The sequence below is a fragment of the Schistocerca nitens genome, chromosome 8, assembly GCF_023898315.1.
Source record: "Schistocerca nitens isolate TAMUIC-IGC-003100 chromosome 8, iqSchNite1.1, whole genome shotgun sequence".
Taxonomy (NCBI): Eukaryota; Metazoa; Arthropoda; class Insecta; order Orthoptera; family Acrididae; genus Schistocerca; species Schistocerca nitens.
The window spans coordinates 122,516,673-122,532,400 of NC_064621.1; the positions used below are offsets into that span (position 1 = coordinate 122,516,673).

At 43.8% G+C, this 15,728-nt stretch overlaps 1 protein-coding gene and 1 non-coding gene across 2 annotated transcripts in view; one reads left to right on the top strand and one right to left on the bottom strand.

The window, feature by feature from the left end:
• Positions 1 to 15,728, bottom strand: part of LOC126198956 (ubiquitin-like protein 3) — a 494,344-nt gene that overhangs the window by 301,926 nt on the left and 176,690 nt on the right. The window lies entirely within an intron of this gene.
• On the top strand, positions 1,377 to 1,451 carry Trnas-uga (transfer RNA serine (anticodon UGA)). The gene has a single exon. It is a non-coding gene; the product is annotated as a tRNA-Ser (tRNA).

Sequence of the window (15,728 nt, forward strand, 5' to 3'; positions counted from 1 at the left end):
CCGGCCAGTGGGTTGTCCGTAGTGAGAGGTAATGCCTGAAATTTGGTATTCTCGGCACACTGTGGCTATCGGAATACTGAATTCACTAACAATTTGCGAAACGGAATGTCCCATGCTTCTAGCTCTATCAATCATTCTGCTTTCAGTCTGTTAATTCCGTTGCTCGGCCATAATCACGCCGGCACCTTTTCACACGAGTACAAACGAGAACGCCGATGGACTGCCCTTCTATATCTTGTGCATACGATACTACCGCCATCTGTATGTGTGCACGTCGCTGTCCTACGACTTTTGTTACCTCAGAGCTCACAGATACATTCAATTACAATCCAAAGTAACAATATCAATTTAAGTAACAATTTCGTATCGCTATTCGCATACATAAGACCGCAAAATGACTACAGAAAATTTAAAAGAAATAAAACAAAGAAAATGTACATGCTTTTATAATGCTTCCTACTGGATGTCACCTTAGTGGGAGGGTCCGTTACATAAACATCAGAGGGGAGTGAAATAGGCCGTGGTTGGTTGGGATTAAAGGGACCAGACTGCTACGGTCATCGGTCCCTTTTTCCAAATACTAAAAACACCCACAGAGGATAAAAACGATCAACAGAATAGACGACAGACGACACAAGACAAGAGAAACTTTGACAAAGACCAGACAAAACGAATCAACATCACACAGAGTGTGACGGTGGTTGGCCAACCATAGAAACAAAAAAAAAGAAGAGAAGCCAACCACTGAGAGCGTCTCAGGTGTCTGAAGCTCGGCAAGTTAACGACTGAAGGGAAGTTTAGCGCTAGCTGCACGTCTGCGATAGTGAGCTTTTTTTTTCTCTAAGATGAGAATATTTGCCCACGTGAGAAATGAGAGTGCGCCGCTGGTTTAGCGCGTCCCTTCAGCTCGCGCACTGTGACACGTCGACGAGCCACACTGCGCTGCCTGGGTCACCGCTGCATGACTTCCACACCGCTGCAGAAAATTAATAAATATGTACCATCTGATGATACATCGCTAAGCAGTTCAAAACCGGTAACTGAATAACAAAAAACCTGAAGAACAATACAAAAGGCGACTGGTTGCAGTAATTTCAAGAAACTTGTAAACAATAACACTATTCGACATGTCTGAAACAAGAGATACTATCTTCATATAGATAAGGCTAACCGGCCAATGATCATCTTCCGTGCGGATGCACTCACATTGCCCGAACGAACGAACATTTCATTGCCCGAAAGAAGATTGACTGCCGCGAGTAATAAGTATAGTGGGCAGGGGCATTACAAATGTAGTGTGTGAACAGTAAGTTGGGAATGTGGGTCTCAAGGGGAGCGTCAAGGGATAAATCCCTGCAGTTGCACAATCCTTTGTGTGCTCGGTGGCTCAGATGGATAGAGCATCTGCCATGAAAGCAGGAGATCCCGGGTTCGAGTCCCGGTCGGGGCATACATGTCCTCGTTGATATTTATCAACGCCTATAAACAGCTAAAGGTTTGGATATCGTTGTAATTTCACATTTCAAAAGCTTCTATTCTCTTCTTGTCTACACTGTTTATTGTCCATGCTGCACTTCCATACATGGCTACACTCCATACGAATACTTTCTGAAAATGCTTCCTGACACTTAAATCTATACTCGATATTAACAAATTGCTCTTCTTCAGAAACGCTTTCCTTGCCACTCCCAGTCTACATTTTATATCTTCTCTACTTCGACCATCATCAGTTATTTTGCTCCCCAAATAGCAGAATTCATCTAAGGTAGTGACGGAAAAACCGACCGATTTAAAGTGGCATCGGTATTTTAGTTCTCAATAATCGAGACTTTTTTGGTATTTGTTTGATCCCGCTTGTAACAAGTGTTTATCGTATTTTCTAGTAATAGCGGAGCAAAAGACATGAAATATCACTAGCTATAGTAGCAATGATAAAATTTTTCATTTTTATACACCTTTTTAAGAAAAGGAATGGTTTATATTAGTAAAATTTGCATTGGTTTGAAATATTGTGTTGTTATAGGAAATGGGAAAGGCATTCTATTTTAGTAAGAATGCAACAAGCACATGGAATAAGAATTGGTACAGCATTGCTCAGACAATAATGTCCCTGTTGCCGTACGTCGTCGCTTAACGCACATGTGTGTCCGTGCTGTGTGCACGATCTGCCCCCCGCATGGTCTATACGGCAGTTTTCTCGCTGTCGTTGACGGACATCTGTTGTATTTCAGAAAGACAGGAACAACAGCCTCGAAATATTTTTTCGAAGCGACGTAGCAACTAAGTTCAGTGCTTCATTTTCTTTAAGACACTAAAGATTTGTGTGCCATTTCTATGAATTAATGACACGGGATGGAAATTATGACAACAGTAATAAATTAAAAAACTTAATTTATAGCATGCAATAAAACTGGTAGTAGCTGATCTGCTGCATGTGTCTACGAATACGGCTTTATCTGCTTGCAGCCCATGAAAACGGACAAATTAGCACGAAAACCAGAGTTCTTCAACCTTTAGCACTGACTATTCCTAATTCCCAAATAGTCGTTTGCCTCCTGATTAAAACATGATTTTTGAACAGTTTCATATTGTATCAAGTACTTGTAACTTTTCGAGAAAAACTGCGAACAGTGGACGAACTAAGTTTTCTTTTACTTGTCTATTTAATTTAATATTTTGATTCTTTTTATCTTGAAACCGAGTTGAAGTTTTCAATCTTCGTTCGATTTCTATGTTTTTTCAGGAAATAATTGGGATAAAAAACAGAAAATAGGTTATTTCAGGAAACCGTTTATTTTGAGCGGTTTTAAGACAGGTTAAACTAGCATGGAAAAAACCGACGTAACCGAAAACCAGTTGCTTCAGCGATAACTAATGTAGGCCGGCGAGTTACTATTTGCAGCTGATATGTTGGCGCCATTTACTTTGGCGCGCTAACCACACTTTTTTCGTACACAAAGCAGACACAAAAATGTTCATTATAAGAGTGAAGAAATATATATGCAGAGTTATGATCGAACAATAAAGGGAAAGCAATAGTTGCATTAAAGTCACAAAGTGCTGGCGTTACGGGTTTACGTTGGGACGACCTGGCTGCGGTGTACGCCAAATGCGCTCCTCGTGGCGCACACCCAGCCCAGGACGACCGTTCTTGGTATGCTGGGCGGGCGGAACACTGTGGCGTAGCCGCATTGTCCCGTTCACGACTGCGGATACAAAGCGGCCTACTGGTCTGCGCTGAGAACGCGAGCTCATCACGTCACTCCGCGTCCCTCGCAGAGCTGGCTGCTCGTCACAAGAGTCGTAAGAAAGAGGTGTACGATCGAAAAGAACACAAAGGATGCAAGTCAGTTAGGGAGGAGTTTACATCTCAATGAAAAACTTCAACGGAAGCAAGAATAGACAACAATTTAGCGAACAAACCACCGATTATGAACCACATTAAGATCAATCTCTGTATGAGATGCAAAATTCCGACATTGCCAGACAGCGATCCAACCCGAAGCCTCGATTGCCGCGGAAAGTCTGTACCTTCTAAGAACTGAATTACTGGAAGCAACAGAGGATCCTCAGCAAGATAGTGGGACCTCGAGCAGAAGGTGTCTAAACCGAAATGAAGAAGATGAAGACGAAGAAAGATGTTTACACGACGCCACTCGTAACCGCTGTTGCGATGTGGCCGGCAGCGGCGCCCGCCCGGCAAAGCAGAGCAGGGAACCCCGCGTAACTACCGCTGTTGCTGGCGGCCACGTATGTTAAGAAGGCTGGCCAGTACTGCGTCAGCCCCGCATCCAATGTGGCGCCAACACGAGGCTGCCGTATTTGGAGCAGGCCGGTGTGGCCGAGTGGTTCTAGGCGCTTCAGTCTGGAACCGCGCGACCGCTACGGTCGCAGGTTCGAATGCTGCCTAGGGCATGGATGTGTGCGATGTCCTAAGGTTAGTTAGGTTTAAGTAGTTCTAAGTTCTAGGGGATTGATGACCTCAGATGTTAAGTCCCATAGTGCTCAGAGCCATTTGAACCGTATTTCGTAACTCGTGTGATGTCATGTTTACTCCAGTATTTATTCACTTAGAGACGCGTTTCCCTAGAGCCAAATCCCACGGTGCCGTTCGTATTGTAGTAACTCGAAACAAACATTAGCATCTCTCACAAAAGTTCCAATAAGATTTGCGACATCGATCTTTCTTAAACTAACTGCAAGACACTATGTAGAACAGAGGCTTATTAGCTTAACGAGATAGTCTCCTAACATATTTCTCAGAGTGATCAAAGAAAGATAACTGAGCTTTAGAAAAAATGCAGGGTGATTCTTATCAACGTTTAAAAACCCTCTAAGTGACGTAGATGATGCTGAGACAAGTAATTTCATAGAAGACATATGGGGTCCCAAACGTAGGGAAATACCACAAAAGTGGATGATAAATATTTAACATGTGACGTCTCCGCGGGACTCAGGGTTCCAGCTTGCATCTGGCAGGCAGTATTTTTTCCATTTCGTCACAGAACTGTGTGTTTGCATTGAGGAAAGATTTATCATTTCATTTACCGGTCTCTATGGTCTCCGCTGATTTACTGGCAAGTACAGTACAACAAAAATCTACCGTACTGCGTCACAAGTAAATGGGTATAAGCTTCCGAACTACGTCGTTACTAGTAAATGACAGACGTTTTCTTTACTAAGTAACGTCTGTAAGTAAGAAAAAGAAGGGACAAAAGGAAAAAACGCAATATAAGAACAGCTTTTACTAGGTTACAGCGACGACAATTTTGTAACTTCTACGTTTACAACAGACCACATCTACAACAGGCATTCGAAATTTGCACCGTTTGGTCGAATTGCATCGCTCAATCATCCTTTCAAGGCTAAGCCCAACCACTTGACGTGCGGCGAGGTATATAGGGTGATTCACGAGGTTTCCCCCCGGTTTCTTGAGGGTATTCCTTAGGTTACTTGGAAAAAAACATAAAGTAATGGCATCACATCCACAATTAAGAAGCTCCAGTTATTGAAAAACTCAGGAAAATGGCAGAAAAAACGGTTATTGTAGGATTTCACTAACAAAAATGCACATAATAATTAAACGATTTTGTAGCAGTCTCTTGTATTCAGAGTGGATTTAAAACAAGTTTTCAAAATTTCCTCCCCGCATTTGAAGGCAAAGATTCGCACGGGAGTGAACCGCGCGAATAACATTTCGTTTCACATGCTCATGCTCATTGCTTACTGAAGTTGCGGCATCGAAAATGCGTTGTATCAATTCTCCTCGTGTTTCTACCCTAACTTCGTACACGATGTCTTTCATCCACCCCCAGTAGTGTAGGGGTGTTAAATCTGGGGACCTGGCGGCAGCCCAGTTGATGGGGCCCCCACGACCTATCCATCGATGTGGGAATCGCTCATTAAGATAAGCTGTTACCACATGATGGAAATGTGCAGGTGCCCCGCCATGTTGGACGTACATGTGGCGTCTTGTTTCGAGAGTAACATCTTCAAGAAGCTGCGGTAAGTCTTCTTGTAAAAAGTTACCGTGCATCTGACCATTTAAATTTCCTGGGGAAATAAACGGCCCCAGTAACTGGTCACACAAAACACCACACCAGACATTGAGACTGAATCTGCGTTGAAATAGAGATATTACCGTGGTTCAAAATGGTTCAAATGGCTCTGAGCACTATGCGACTTAACTTCTGAGGTCATCAGTCGCCTAGAACTTAGAACTAATTAAACCTAACTAACCTAAAGACATCACACACATCCATGCCCGAGGCAGGATTCGAACCTGCGACCGGAGTGGTTGCTCGGTTCCAGACTGTAGCGCCTAGAACCGCACGTCCATTACGGCCGGCTATTACCGTGGCATGGGGATTTTCGTCTGCCCAGACATGAATGTTATGCATGTTGTTGATGTCATCTCTTGTAAAGGTTGCCTCATTACTGAACATTATGAAGCAATAGAGCTGCCGATTCCATTTAACCAGTTACAAAAGCACAAACGGTTGGCACAATCATGTAGCTCTAAATGGTGAACTTTCTGCACATGACAAGGATACAATCCATTCTCATGACGAATTCTACATAGCTTAGATTGTGAAACGTTCGATCGGGTAGCTAGGCGTCTTGTACTTGAACGAGGACTGCGCTCTACTGAATTAAGAATGTTTTCCGTTTTTTGAATATCACGATGTCTTTCGGAGTGAATATGAATACTGGGAAGAGTACCAGTTTCTAGCAATGTTCGATATGTTCCACTAATGTTTTGGCACTCGGAATCCTACGATTAGGATACTGACGGTGATATTCAGCAACAGCAGCTTTCGTATTACCATCACAGGAGACCAAAATGTACACAATCTCTCCGTACTCCGGCGATGAAAACTTGTACGGCATCGCGAAGTGTACTGTACACAGGAGGCAATAACAGTAAACAGCGACTGCAGTATCAACAACGTGGTTGTTACGGAAACGTACCACTCGCTGCACTTGGCTACCTAAGACTGATGGTGTGACCTGTGAACACAAGTGTAGCGCTACATACACCGTGACTCGTTTCGGAACTCTGTTGTAGCTCCTTAATTATCGATTTGATCACATTACTGTATTTACACTTTTTGTTCCAAATAACCTCAGGAATAACCTCCAGCAACTGGGGGAAGGGGGGGGGGGGAACTTCGTGAGTCACCCTATATAATCTGATTACGTCACGTTCAACATTTCTCATCCATTTATGGGGTATTTCCCGGAGTAGTGAAGCAACTCAAATCACTTAACAAAAGCAAGTCTTCAGGTCCAGACTGTATACCAATTAGGTTCCTTTCGGAGTATGCTAATGCATTAGCTCCATACTTAACAAACATATACAACCGGTCGCTCGACGAAAGATCCGTACCCAAAGACTGGAAAGTTGCACAGGTCACACCAATATTCAAGAAGGAGTAGGAGTAATTCACTGAATTACAGGCCCATATCGTTAACGTCGATATGCAGCAGGATTTTAGAACATATATTGTGTTCTAACATTGTGAATTACCTCGAAGGAAACGGTCTATTGACACACAGTCAACATGGGTTTAGAAAACATCGTTCCTGTGAAACACAACTAGCTCTTTATTCACATGAAGTGCTGAGTGCTATTGACAAGGGATTTCAGATCGATTCCGTATTCCTGGATTTCCGGAAAGCTTTTGACACTGTTAACACACAAGCGGCTCATGGTAAAATTGCGTGCTTATGGAATATCGTCTCAGTTATGTGACTGGATTTGCGATTTCCTGTCAGAGAGGTCACAGTTCAAAGCAAGTGATGGAAAGCCGTCGAGTAAAACACAAGTGTTTTCTGGGGTTCCCCAAGGTAGTGTTATAGGCCCTATGCTGTTCCTTATCTATACAAACGATTTGGAAGACAATCTGAGCAGCCGTCTTCGGTTGTTTGCAGATGACGCTGTCGTTTATCGACTAATAAAGTCATCAGAAGATCAAAACAAATTGCAAAAAGATTTAGAAAAAATATCTGAATGGTGCGAAAAGTGGCAGTTGACCCTAAATAACGAAAAGTGTGAGGTCATCCCCATGAGTGCTAAAAGGAACTCAAACTTCGGTTACACGTTAAATCAGTCTAATCTAAAAGCCGTAAATTCAACTAAATACCTAGGTATTACAATTACGAACAACTTAAATTGGAAAGAACACACAGAAAACGTTGTGGAGAAGGCTAACCAAATGCAGCGCTTTATTGGCAGGACACTTAGAAAATGTAACAGATCTACTAAGGAGACTGCCTATACTACGCTTGTCCGTCCTCTTTTAGAATACTGCTGCGCTGTGTGGGATCCTTACCAGGTAGGACTCACGGAGAACATCGAAAAAGTTCAAAGAAAGGCAGCACGTTTTGTATTGTCGCGAAATATGGGAGAGAGTGTCACAGAAATGATACAGGATTTGGGCTGGAAATCATTAAAAGAAAGGCGTTTTTCGTTGTCACGGAATCTTCTCACGAAATTCCAATCACCAACTTTCTCCTTCGAATGCAAAAATATTTTGTTGAGACTGACCTACATAGGGCGGAACGATCACCACGATAAAATAAGGGAAATCAGAGCTCGTACGGAAAGATATAGGTGTTCATTCTTTCCGCGCGCTATACGAGATTGGAATAATAGAGAATTGTGAAGGTAGTTCGATGAACCCTCTGCGATTTGCAGAGTATCCATGTAGATGTAGATATTTTCGACTCCATGTGTCTCCTATTAAATTACTTGTCTCAGTGTCAGCTACGTCGCATCGGGGGTTTTTAAACGTTAATAAGCATCATCCTTGTATATGCGGAGGAGAAGCAACTCATGGCAAATATCTGCGACAAAGGGTAAAAACTCAGACGCTTGCCTCATTATGGCAACTCACAGAGGGCGATACAGCAAATCAATTCAACTTCTTGAACAGTTAGATACTGACAAGAAGGGTCTCAGCTGCACAGAAAATATGCACTGCCGCCAGATATTTTGGATTGTAATGTTGAGCCACCAAGGGTATCAGGGAAGATGTACGAGACGGCTTAAAGCTGCTAATCTTGCAACATGAAATATATACATAACTATCTAAATAAATGAACTAAGTAATTAACCACGAAAAAAACTTAAAACCCAAAAAAGAGTTAAAGAGTTCGAAAGGCTGCAATCCAACACCTCTCCCGTTCATACTTATTTAGAGAATTTCTTTCATGAAGCACTGACAAGACACTGAAATTCGGGAGTAAGTCACCAGGGTCTCTATAAATAATTACGATACCCTAATACTTACGTATTCAAGGCGATTAATGTACATCATACTTTAAAAAATTCTCAATATTTGCGGTGAATACAGCAAGTACACAGTACAACAAATATTTTAGATAATAAGAAGAGGATCGCAGATATATGTCGTCTTGTTTTTCAACTGTTCTGAAAAGAAGAATACTGAAATTTTACTGACTTGACATATCGGTCTCGTAAGACAAGACAAAGCACAGATTTATATTGTCGAATACAACGCTCTCGTACTGTTTTTATAAAGTGTTAGGGGCGTTCTGAGTAATGCACACTTCAAGCTAGATCTCCTAGCCCGATTTATTAAATGCACTCACTTCTACGAAAGGCTGTAAGTTTCCACAAAGAAAATTTTAGCAACATTTCAAATATCTGTCAAGCATCGTCTCCTCGAAATCCTATCGACACCGGAAGTAACAAATGAACTTTTACGGCTATTAAAAACAATAGGATGAATTAAAGAAAAATTAGTTATTTGGATCATCTGCTCCCAAACAGCCATGATGCATACACATCTGAAGAAAAGAAAATGTTTCACTTTGCTTTATGATCTCCCACTAGATGCGTACAGCCACCAATCCACACTTATTTACGTGGTCATATATATACCGTCCCAGCCTGGAACAACGCATGGGGAAAAATGAACAGTTACATTCTGATTTATTACGATGATTATTCCTCCATATGTACGTGGACTTCAGCAAAATATTTTCGCATTCGGAGAAGAAATGAGGTGTTTGAAATTTCGCGAAAAGGTCTCGCCGCAACGAAAAACGCCTCTGCTTTAATGATATTGCCACTCCAACTTGCGTACCATATCCGAGACTCTCTCTTCCCTATTTCGCGATAGTACACAACGAACTGCTGCTATTAAATTTTTGGATGTCTTCCGGCAATCTTATCTGATGTGGATCCCATAACGCACAGTAATACTCTAGCAGGGGGCGAACAAGTCGTCTTTTTTAGTAGACTCGGTGCATTTTCTAAATGTTCTCCCAACAAAACGCAGTCTTTGGTTCGCCTTCCCCGCAACATTATCTGTATGAGCGGTAAAAATTTAAGTTATTCGTAATAATATTCCCTATGTATTTAGTCGAACTGACAGCCCTTAGATTTGAGTGATTTATCGTGTAACGAAATTAACCGATTTCCTTCTAGTACCCATTTGTATGCTCATTCTTTTCTTTATTTAGGGCCAACAGCCGCTTTTTGCATCTTACAGATACACTGATTATTTTGCAATTTGTTTTGATCTTCTGGTGACCTTACCAGGTGGCAAGCGACAGATCACCTGGGGGCTCCTCAGATTCTCTCTTAAGTCTTTTATATGGATTACGAATAGCAGATGGCCTGTAACACCAACTTAGGGAGCGCCAGTTATCATTTCTTTTACTCGATGAGTTTTCGTCACTTACTACAACTGTGACCTTTCTCGAAGGAAATCACGAATCCAGTCTCATAACTGAGACAATATGCCATAGGGATGCAATTCGATTAGAATTGTGAAGAACTGTGCAGAAAGCCTTCCGGAAATCTAGAAATATGGAATTAACTTGAGATCTCCTGTAGATAGCACTCATTACTTTATGAGAGTAGAGAGACGGCGTCTTGCACAAGAACGATGTTTTGTGAATCCATGCTGTGTGTCAAGAGATCGTTGTCTTCGAGGTGATTCATAATTTTCGAAAACAGCACATTGATGTCAGTGATATGGGTCTACAATTCAGCGCATTCCTTCTCTTTCCTTTCTTGTACACTGGCGCCCCACGTGCACGTTTCCTGCTGTTAGGTACCGATCTTTTGTTGTGCAAGCGGCTGTGCATCATTTCTAAAATTTGAGTTAATCAGCATATCCCCACAGAAACCTGGAACACGGCGGTGGGTAAAGAGTGTGCTGAGTTATTGTGTAGGCGTGTAGCGGACCTGACTTGGGAGGTCGCACCATTGCTTAAGCGACTAGCAATTGGAAAGGAAGCTGTTCACCATGCGCCGCACAAGTCCGTTACGTCTGCGGGGTGGTGTGGTTTAACTCGGGAGATTATCACTTCGATTCTCTGAACGATAAAGCAAAAATGTCTCAGAAGCTAGCATGTCTTTAATCCACTTATCCAACAAGGGGCTGTACACTACTAATATAGGCAATCTGAAAATAGAGTGTCACGTGTAACTTTCATTCCGCTTGGTGACATCTGAGATTTCGCTAGCTGAAACATTTTTACTTAATGGCAGAATGGAGCAATGAGGTAATTTTTCATGAAATTACGTAAACTCAGTTCTTATGAAAATCCCATAAGCTGTCACTTTTTCATCAGCACCTGGCATTGTTTGGACTTGAAAATCCTGCTCAAGATCCATTAAAAATAGGTTGTATTTAACATTGGGCAGTCGAGTCTGTAATAGCTTTCCACCAACATGAGGCAGAGAGAGTAATGCTTCAACCGCGATGCAGATTTCGGATACACGAAAGAAATGAAAACAGAAAACAAACATAGTCCCACTCGCGAATACTTTTATTCCATATACAGGCATCCGAGCCGTGTGATCACCAGCGTATAATTACTGATGCGGTTACGCACTCACAGCTTTCGTCACGAATTGACGACTTGTAGCAGCTCCTTCCGACTGATCCCTCTGCCTTTAGCGGTGTTGCTTTTGTCGCTCGGTGCGGATGACGAGATGCAAACACTACTAGATATACAAAATTGTTGAGGCTTTCGTGGCCACTTGTTGACAAACTGCCTATTGGCTTCTGTCTCGGGTTCTTCGGCCGACGTTCATCTAATGATTTTTCTGACGTTTCGCCAGCACGAGTGGCTGGCATTGTCAAAGCTTCACCCTCCATTGCCGGTGGTGAACTGGAGCCGAACTCGCGGGCGCAGGCTATATGTACCTGGCGCGCCAACGTCCGAGGGCTTCTCCGCGGTCATTTCCGGTGCGGTTCTCCTCTTGCTACCTGCGACGGTCGTTCGCTGCAGTACGGGAAGCCAGGATCCGTTGATCTTAAGGCTTTCCTCTTTCTTGTTCAAACTGTTCGCGTGTTTTTGTATTTCTACAGCTTCTCTGAACAAGCGCGTGTGATAGTGCTTCTCTACAGCCAGAACTTCCGTGTCGGCGAATTTTATTACATGGTCGGTCTCATTCAGTGCGTGCTCTGCCACGGCCGATTTCTCCACCTGCCCCAACCTGCAATGTCGCTTATGCTCTTTGATCCTGGTGTTAATGGATCGTCCAGTCATTCCGACATAAACTTTTCCGCATGTGCATGGTATGCGGTATATTCCCGACATTGCAAGTGGGTCTCTTTTCTCCTTCGCCGATCTAAGACACTCTTTGATCTTCCTTGTCGGTTTGAAAATCGTCTTTACGCCATGTTTGCCATACATTCCCAGAGTGACGGACAGAATCGGCCGTATATTGCGCAAACATGGCGTAAAGACGATTTTCAAACCGACAAGGAAGATCAAAGAGTGTCTTAGATCGGCGAAGGAGAAAAGAGACCCACTTGCAATGTCGGGAATATACCGCATACCATGCACATGCGGAAAAGTTTATGTCGGAATGACTGGACGATCCATTAACACCAGGATCAAAGAGCATAAGCGACATTGCAGGTTGGGGCAGGTGGAGAAATCGGCCGTGGCAGAGCACGCACTGAATGAGACCGACCATGTAATAAAATTCGCCGACACGGAAGTTCTGGCTGTAGAGAAGCACTATCACACGCGCTTGTTCAGAGAAGCTGTAGAAATACAAAAACACGCGAACAGTTTGAACAAGAAAGAGGAAAGCCTTAAGATCAACGGATCCTGGCTTCCCGTACTGCAGCGAACGACCGTCGCAGGTAGCAAGAGGAGAACCGCACCGGAAATGACCGCGGAGAAGCCCTCGGACGTTGGCGCGCCAGGTACATATAGCCTGCGCCCGCGAGTTCGGCTCCAGTTCACCACCGGCAATGGAGGGTGAAGCTTTGACAATGCCAGCCACTCGTGCTGGCGAAACGTCAGAAAAATCATTAGATGAACGTCGGCCGAAGAACCCGAGACAGAAGCCAATAGGCAGTTTGGCACTACTAGATATCTTTGTTATGGCGCACTCATCAGCGCGTTCAAAAAGCATTTCCGTGCAATAACAAATACTTTGCCAGTTGGGATTCTATTTCCATATTTTTTTCTATATTAGGTAATTGTTTCTAAAATGTAGTGTCGAAATATGGAGTCTAGTGAATTACGTCCTGTACAATTTTTTATTGAAAATGTTACGGGCTCTTCTCCTCTGAAGTTGCCATTTCCCCATATCTGTACCAAACTGCATTACACCTATTATCGTGGAAAGTGGTACTTCTTCATTACTTCATAATAAAATGGTTCAAATGGCTCTGAGCACTATGGGACTTAACATCTGAGGTCATTAGTCCCCTAGAACTTAGAACTACTTAAACCTAACTAACCTAAGGACATCACACACATCCATGCCCGAGGCAGGATTCGAACCTGCGACCGTAGCGGTCGCGCGGTTCCAGACTGAAGCGCCTAGAACCGCTCGCCCACACCGTAATAAAAGCAAGGTGATGCAATTTTTACTTCCTGTCTTATATCTAACCGGCAGATAACCTAAAACACTTTTGCTTATTCTGGGTTAAAATTTAGGTTTTCATGAAAAATTCGGAAAGCAGCAATAGTAATGCGACAAAAACTTCAGGATGATGATTTATAAAATAATATATGTACTATCGAAATTTCAAGTTCGTAGCTTTATTACGCCATATATCTATGAGTTATTAAAAACATATTTTAGAAAAACTGGGTCCGAAAGAACAGACATCACACATTCATATAATTTTTTGGCCTCGATGGGTAATCAATCTACCACCTTCACTGCGGCTGCACAATTATGTTCGACCTCCTGCGGGAACCTCAAAAGTGGCGAGCATGGAGCACATGGACGAGGACTGCGGATAGGTGGCAATGTGGGTCGGCCAGGGAGCCCGCAGACATGGTCAGTGCATTTGCGATAAACATTGTGCCCGGACGGCAGAGTGGTTAACGCTGCTGCCCAGTACGTAGGACATTCAGGGTTCGAATCCCGGTCTACCACACCTTTTCACTCGTCGCCGCTGATTCCGCAAAAAGTCCCGATGCAGCTGACATCAACAGTCCCTTCCGTTTCCTTTCACACCCCTCCATCTTCAATTTACATAAAAAATATTACAGTGATCATTACAAAACTCGGGATATGGTAGTCATGTGTATCTAAACCGTGTGCGTAACTTTCTGCATCTGCGAGAGATGCTCCGGGCAAACTCCGACTGCGGCGTAGACGATTTGCTTGAGCACGTGCATACGCGGGTGCTGCGAGGTGAGCCCCGGCCGCCAGCTCCCAGCTGTTTGCCCGCAGTGCCGGGCCCGCCGCTCACACGTTGGCGACATGAATCGCGCATGCGCAGCACACTCGCCCCCTCCCCCGTGCGGCATTAGTTCAGGAGAAGCGACGCGCAGCAGCCGCACAGAGCCCAGGCACTCGCCTCGGGCGCCACAGAACTATTGGCACGTGAAACATCAGCGGCCGTGTGCACACCGTTATATTCCACGAGTTAATGAATTGTATAAACTTCAAGATTAGGCTGTACGAAGACTAACGAGAGGTAAAAAAGAACAAACAAAAACTTAATTAAAATATACACGACGTGAAATTCATAAAAACCAGCACGAGAAAAGAGAGAATACTGCTTTCCACCCGCGTCAATAAGAAAACGCAAAGAACGCTCTAGCGTAAGACGGTGCGAAGTAGCGTCATGTCTGAAGCCGGCGCCGGACGTGCAAGAGTGCGCGCCGGACGCCGAGAAGACGCGATAAAAGCTGAGCGCCTCGGACCACACGTGCGCACGTTGCCGTGCACCGAAGCACCCAGCCGCAACGGATTTTCGTCGTTCAGCAGGCAATGAAATACGGACCAATAGTTTGGTCAAAACAAATCTTATTTTATGTTTTGCAACATAGCGCGACTGTGATACGGGCACGTAAGAATTAACATGCCGGCATTCCTACCTTTCCGACGTGCATGCGGTGAACCGGAAACGTGAACTGTGGCGACGTTATTACCAAATCCGTCAAAACAGATCCAAAATGCTTTAGCTTTTGTATGGCCGCCGAAGGAGAAACGCCGGTAGACATCTAACGGACGCAGAAGAATGTATAAAAATGGTTCAAATGGCTCTGAGCACTATGGAACTTAACTTCTGAGGTCATCAGTCCCCTAGAACTTAGAACTACTGAAACCTAACTAACCTAAAGACATCACACACATCCATGCCCGAGGCAGGATTCGAACGTGCGACCGTAGCGGTCGCGCGGTTCCAGACTGAAGCGTCTAGAACCGCTCGGCCACAACGACCGGCAAGAATGTATATGGGGCAGCATGTCTGTCGAAAGCTGCTGCTGTGAAATGGTGTGCCAAATTCCGTGCTGGTCGCGATTCGACAAAAGATGCCGGTAAATGCCTCATCCATTACGCCAACTCAATTGGCAGACACTCGAGAACCCGTTCCATAGTTGTAATCTCTCCCCATGTGATTATCACGCCTTTGGTCCCCTTAAAAAAGGCATTAAAGAGTCGACGACTGCTGTCTTACGAGGATGTACAGCACGCAGTTGCTGACTTCTTTACGATGCAGGACACCGTGATTTACCAAACGGCTACCTTCAGCCCGGTGCGTTGGTGGGGTGATTGCCTCAATGCTCGCGGCAATTTTGCCTGATTGGCATACAGATTCTAGACTGTACGCACGACATCCGAACGGAATTTTTTTTATCACCACTTATAAAAATGAATCAAACAAAAATGCGAAATACTGTGGTGTTTGTAATAGTGTTATTTTGTTACCAGCTTCGGTTCTGGACCTTTGTAAACAGCAGCTGTACGATATTCAACA